Genomic DNA, 7,171 nt, shown 5'->3' on the forward strand with positions numbered 1-7,171 from the left:
CTTTTTCTAAAGCATTAAACGTTCCTGTCTTGTAAATTTATACTCAAAACAGAATTGATTTCTAACGTTCTACATACTCTAATCTAATTCTTATTCTATCAATTTCAAAACCAAATCCAATTAAACGATTTTCCATATTATAAACCTTGAAAGTAAATCAAACTGAATTAAAATAAGTTTTTCGTTAAAAAACGTTCCCTGTGGGATCGATATCTTTTTATTACTACAAGCGAAACCGTGCACTTGCGGAAATCGCTCAACAGTAATCGATAGCCATATTGTCTTCCCGAAAGACGTGCGAAACCATGAAGTTCATTGTGTCCAGAAGCGAGATGCTTCGCCTCCACCGAGCTCTTTGTTGCCATAGGATCAGTCCAGAACGCGATTTTAGCAGGGAGACTATCACTAGTACAGAAATAGCCTACGATCACGCCTTATTGGCTACGGTTATTTAAAAAACCGCAGCTATAGGTAATTAGAGTCGGTTATTTAAAAAACCGACTCAAATAAATATGTTATTAGGGTCGGTTTTTAAAAAAACCGACTTTAAATATGATTTTTAAAAATGGTCGGCGGTTTGGCCGATCATTGGCTTCGGTTTGGTCGGTCATTGGCTTCGGTTCTTATTGACCCGAGGCCAATGACCCAATAATCAGTCTCGGTTTATGTTAAACCGAAGCTAATTATTCAGTAATTGGCGTTGGTTCCGCTTGAACCAACACCAATTACTGAGTTAATTTGCTGCCAATTACTTGATTTATTGGGTCGGTTCAACTGAAAACCGACGCCAATTCCTCATTAAAGTCGGTTAATTAAATAACCGACTCTAAAAACCCTGTTAAGCACGACATATCGTGCTCCTCCTTTCTTCTGCTCTCTTTTGCGCAAACTAGCAGCTTTCTCTTCCTTCCTCTCCTTAGCTCAGTTTGAAGTTTCATCCACTGGTTTCCTTCGTGTTTCATTCTCGCAAAAGCAACAGAAAAGAGGTTAGCGTGGGTTTGATTTATGGATTTTGTATTCTATCTTCTGCGTTGCTTTATGATTTTGTTTTTTTGTGTCGTTTCTTATGGGTTTAAATGAGTTTATTGGTGTTCGAACTTCTGGATTCCGTTCCGAGTTAGTGTTGATTCTTCTGGATTTTGCTCGTTTTGGTTTTCTGGGTTCTGTCCGTGTTAATGTTCGTTCTTTAATTTCTTGTTTCAATTTGTGTCCGAGCTTCTTGACTACTCTTCAATCTTCTTTTCAATCTTCTTTCTAAACTAGGCGAATTTACAATCCTCATTATCTCGATGCCATTCAATATAACATTGATTTTCTAGGGATTGCTGATAACGATAATCCAACACTGACTCTAATAACCCCCAAATTATCAGCCACATGTGGATGATATTTAACTTTTGGATTAAATCCACAGCTTTGATAATTAAGTATGATTAATTTTGATAATATATTTTTAACACTGAAACTACTTTCTCCAAAATTCACTAAAACAACGATCTCATTATTAGCTGCAATTGTTGGGTATAGTGGACTCCCAAATTCCTCTGTTTTGCAATGAATAACTTGTACTACTTCTCCATCTACTGTGAAAAACACTTTCTTTTCCCTTGGATCATATCCACATCCAATTACTTTGTTCGTTCTTGCCCACTCTCCTTTCTCTGATTCAAACACTAGTTTAATCCCTGCAAATAACACAAAATTATAAACAAACAATTATCATCTAGTTCACTGAATCCATCCATTATCTTAATTTTGTTGGTCAACTGCTTCATACCTACTCCTAAAACATTGAAGCATGTCAAGTTTAAAGAATTATTTTGTCTCCATTTCATAATTGATGACTTAGCTATTTAGTGGACCACTTTCTCTTTAGTTTTCATTACCATTTCATCATGTATTAGGTTGGAGATTAATTCACTAATGTCATTGTCGACTTCTTTTAATTAGGGCCACTGCACATGATCAATATCTTGCATTCCAGAGAAATTTCAGTATACATGTCTTAACACATTATCTTGTGCACCTGACTTTCTTGCCCAGCCGTCCTCATCTGCCTTTTGTTGGACCCTCCTAATGCTATGAATCAAATTAAACGATGGGTCCAAGGGGTCAAGAGACCTGAAAATCAAAATACTACGGATTTTATTTGAAGTTTGCCAAAAAAAGCAAATATGAGGGTGTTAGAAATCCAAAATTAACAAGTTAAGGGTGGCAAACGGCAAAAAAATTACAAATTTAAGCGTGTGATAGGTCCAAATATAAGTCCAGGTACCAAATGGAAAAACGTCACAAGTTTAGGTATGTAATTATGGTAAGCCATGATTTAACAAGAAAGAAAGCTTCATAACTTTTTATCCCTATAGTGAATCCAATGATGTCAATAAAGGTGAGATACTTACCAAAGACTATTACCAAACTTCAACTAATTGGCAGCAATTAGTCTTCCACAGATAAACGCTTGAATTTCAGATGGGCTATGCACCTGATTTTTTCTTCATCAGCAGGAAAATTATCCATCAAACTCTTATCAAGATCATCCACTTTTTCAGTGGCAACGCAAGTCCTTATTAATCTATGATACATATCTCTTGTTAAAAGTTCTAAGCTCTTCAATGACTTGATGAGTTCCTCCATTCCTTCAACATCTCGTTGTACTTCCAACTAGTCCAATCAAGCGCCTTTCTCGAAACAGATAACGCTCTCTTAAACATTTTAATTGCCTTGCATATTTGATTTCACTCTACATATCCCCTTGCCAATATATTCCAGGTACTAGCACAAGGTGTTCTTCACTCTGCACCTTTCCCTACAGCTGCTTCAGCCTTTCCCAATAACCCCTTTTTACAATAACTGATAAGAAGGCTATTCAGTACTCGGAAGTCATAATCTATGTCATCGGGACTCCCACTCTTCAAAGATCCTTTCAGAACCCACAAGTAGCATAGCATTAGAGTCTTAGTAATTTTATAATTTGTAGAGATCAAAATATAAATATAAATAAACTAAAAAGGACTGAATTCATAATTGTTAAAGTAAAAGCATTACTGATCCTGTATAAAAAAAAAAAAGAAAGGGCGGCCCTGTCGCACTACGCGTCCCCTCTGAGCGAGGGTCCGGGGAGGGGTTCCACCACAAGGGTGTACTGGGGGCAAGCCTTCCCCTGCCAATTTATTTGGCAAGAGGCCGCTCCTAAGACTCGAAGTAGGAATTCTTTCCCAAAGCTTTATCGGCAGCTTTCTTATTGTATGATACCCCAAGTTCTTTTGACTTCTTAGTGGGACTTCGCTCTGTGAGCTTTAGCACTCCTTTTCCTTCTTTGGTAAGAACTGCAGTTAATAAAACAATCTTTCGAACATATTTCTTTTTAGTTCTCCAACTAAGCAAAAGTAGTCAATCCTAACTAGCTCAAGCTAGTGCCCGTACCATAAGTGCTGCAGTTTGAGATGCTAGATGCCCCTCATCTGGCGCGCATTTATACTACAGAAAGTAACTAACTATATTTAGACACAGCCTATCTAATTGTTGGCTACAACTTTTTACTTCAAAGTAATAAGTAAATGGCATCCATTGGGATGCTCTTACAAGCACTTCATTACATCTGCTAGTAAACTTAGCATGGCTGGCACAATACAGACAACAAAATATAATAACAGAGGCCCTGAGATGCATATATTAAATATTGATCCTTTTGTCGTGTACCTCCCACTGAGTTTGCATTGAGATCCATAAAGATTGTAAAATTTGTTCTGAAACATAAAAAGCATGTCACATGTCACAAGGCCCCCATGTCCCTTCTGTTATAACAAACTTATGCTCATTGCTGCTGCTTGCAGCTAGACAATTAGGGGAGACCTAAACAATATTTTTTTTTAATTCTCCTATTCAGAAAACTGTGCATTTGCTTTGGAATCTCCATGCCAAAATAGACCAACTGGAGTATGGAGACCACATGATTACCTTTAAAAAATAAAGGAAGATGCAATAGAATAGAATCTGAAATGACAAGATACTAAAGTAACTCATTTTGAGATTTAACTTTTTTTGGCACTGATTGCAATAAAATAAAATAAAAGAAATGTATGTGCTTGAACAATTTTCTAATGGTTGTCTGTTTTTCTGTGTAGCAAGTAGTTATTGGAAAGCTTAGTTATAGATTCAGCTTCCTAGTACTTCATCATGTAATATCTGCAGATGTGAATAGATCTATGTGTTTTGTGGAAAATTAGCATCTAAGTCTACTTATTCCTGAAACTGATTTCACATTAACTCATAAATTATTTATTAAGACACTACTTTCAACCAAGATTGCAGTTTCTAAGTATGGGAGAGATTGTCAATAGTTGATATGTTCTTTAAATTTGCAAGTATATGATTATTGACAATTAGATATGATCGTGATTAAGGCTTTTATCCATGGAGTAGATTTGTAGAATGTCCTTTGATGAAACCTAGACCTCAATAATGCTTTTTCTTTCTTTTAAACTAGAATGAATTCATTGATAATTAGAACAAAGGGGAGGGGAGGGAAGTCCACCCATATAGGAGGACTAGAGCAAGAGCTAAATGTATATATTTTTGGTTAGTATATATTTTGAAGCTAAATCGGTTGTTCTGTAATCATAGAACTAAATGTATATTTTATCTTAGTTTATGGACTTCAGTGTGTATATATGTTAGAAATTCCTCTTAATAATATAGCTCAATCAACTTTTTTCCATTGTCAATATGGAATTCAGTTTATTCACACTCCTATCATGATCTTTTAGAGCCGCTTTTTGTTCCGTGCTACCATATTCACACCATGAACCGTATGGTTAGAAGAATAGACAGTAATGCATCTGATAATTAATAAATGTATTTGAATGGGGTCCATTTTAAGGGTTTCTTTTTCATAGAGAGAAGAGAAGACACAACAGCAGCTGAAAAAGCTTAACAAGGGTTTCATGACCATTCTTTCTCTTCACTTCATAGAAAGAGACAGAGAGAGAGATTCTATATCTCTCTCTTATCTTGGTTTTTTTGCTTTAATTCAGACGTTGGAATTTTGTGCAGAATATCACAGAGAGATTCTATATCTCTCTCTTATCTTGGTCATATAGAGTGCCCAATAAGTGGGGTATAATAAGAAAAGAAAAGAAATGAAATGGTGCCTGGGCATAGGTTGTTGTTGGTCATTTTCATCGTTTGATGCTTTATCTAATTATTTGTTGATACAACTTCAGCATTAGCATGAACCAACATGTATAATATGGAGCTTTTTTAGGTCTAAAGCTAATGTTATCATGTTTGATCTAGAGCTAAGCATGATCAATTACTTGTGCTCCTTTGTCATGATCTCCTAAATTAAATTGATATGTTTTGAGTATGCTTGTGTTGAGAACAATTTTCCGTGCTTCTTGTCTTTGCATGTGGATAAATGCTTTTGATTATACCATTGTGGTTGGTTTCAATCGTTGGTACGGAGACCTCAAATGAGCTTTTGATTAGCTGCATGAGTTAGATTTGTTATCATGTAATACTGTTCCATGGTTGCTGAAATATGATGGTTATGGTGTAATTTTCTTCAAAGGATTCTCTAGTATCGACCCTTGTTTTTTTAGGTTCTAGATTGTCTGAGAATTGACTGGGGGAAGTAGTTTTAGAATTTAGGGTCTGCTGAAGATTCTTTGCACGTAATTGAAGCATTAAGGTATATGTATTAACTTGTCCGTAGAAGTTACTGTGTCACATGAATTTATTTTTTCATTAAATAATTGCATCTCTATGTTTAGCTTGAAATGCACGATTCTCTATGGTCTTTGCCGTTTTCTTTTGTTTATCAATTAGCGTTTGGAATTCTGATTATACTTCAATTTTTGTTTTGGGTCAGGTTATGGAGAAAACTGAAAAGCGTGTTAGGATCAAGAGAAGGTATTCACTATTCAGATTCCAAAATTAAGCATGTAAGTCTAGTCTACTAATGTTGGATACTAATTAAAGTTTGATTCGTGGACAGGGAAATACTGCTCAGGGAAATGTATATGAAGTTGAGTTAGATTGGCGACTTATCAAAAGAAACAAAGAAATATAGCCATTTTGACATTAACATGTCTAGAGTAGTATGATAGAGAACTAGTATATCTCAGTTTTTTTGTGTGTTTACAGTAATATAGAGCTGGTTAAATACTTGAAAATACTGTGAATATTGAATCAAATTTATATATACAGCAGATTAATTAATTACCTATATTTGTGTACATTTTTTTTTATTGATTTTGCATTTAATTTTAGTAATACATCATGATCAATTTTCATTACGGTAAATGACTGAGCATAAATCTTGTTTACCGTTTTTTACAGTAATACAAAAAAAAAAAATAGAGCAGGTTTAATTTGAACCTGCTGATATAAAATTGATAAAAACAAAACATTAGCCACGGTTACAAAACAACCGACTCTAATGATTAGAGCATTGGAGTCGGTTGTTTCCACAACCGACTCCAATGCTTTTATCATTAGCGACTGTTCTTCTACAACCGACTCTAATGATCAGGGCATTGGAGTCGGCTGTTACGAGAGACCGTGGCTAAAGACTCCCTTTAACCACGGTTTTTTTTTATAACAACCATGATCAAAACATAAGACATTAGAGTCGGTTATATGTAAAAACCGACTCTAATGCCCCTTTGGTCACGGACGAATAACCGTGGCTAAAGATGCCAAACATTTGCCACGCCCCCTTTGGCCACGATCACAAAACCGTGGGTAATGAGGGTAAACGACCGTGGCCATAGGCCATTTCTGTACTAGTGTATGTTAGATGAATCACTTTCTAACCAGAGCGACGTCCAGCCGTGAGAATGAGCAAGGTGGATGGCTTATAAGGCTGCTTCCAATTCAACAAGGTGCGCGTGTGCGTAGGACGAAGGGAAAGCGAAGGCCCCGATGGAGATGCATCTGTCATTTCTAAAGATGCCCCCACCTCCAGCTGGCCCTGTAGTAACAGATGCATCTATGTTCATCTTTATCCAAGACGGAAGGGGGTCCCATGGAACTGGAATCACCCGTGGAGCGTGTCGTAGCCTCGGCTGTAAGCGCAGACTGTGCAAAATTCCAAGTTTTGTTGTGGAGTTCCACATTAAACTGCTTATTCTCAAGAAGAATCGTTATGTCAACCCGATGGCTCAGC

The 7,171-nt window shown here is 36.3% G+C and overlaps 1 long non-coding RNA gene across 1 annotated transcript; it reads left to right on the plus strand.

Moving 5' to 3' along the window:
• Positions 1-845: 845 nt before the first annotated feature.
• Positions 846-6,227, plus strand: LOC136226398 (uncharacterized). The gene is made up of 3 exons (XR_010687712.1): positions 846-986; positions 5,873-5,913; positions 5,999-6,227. It is a non-coding gene; the product is annotated as an uncharacterized lncRNA (long non-coding RNA).
• Positions 6,228-7,171: the final 944 nt, after the last annotated feature.

The sequence above is a fragment of the Euphorbia lathyris genome, chromosome 4 (genome assembly GCF_963576675.1).
Source record: "Euphorbia lathyris chromosome 4, ddEupLath1.1, whole genome shotgun sequence".
Classification (NCBI taxonomy): Eukaryota; Viridiplantae; Streptophyta; class Magnoliopsida; order Malpighiales; family Euphorbiaceae; genus Euphorbia; species Euphorbia lathyris.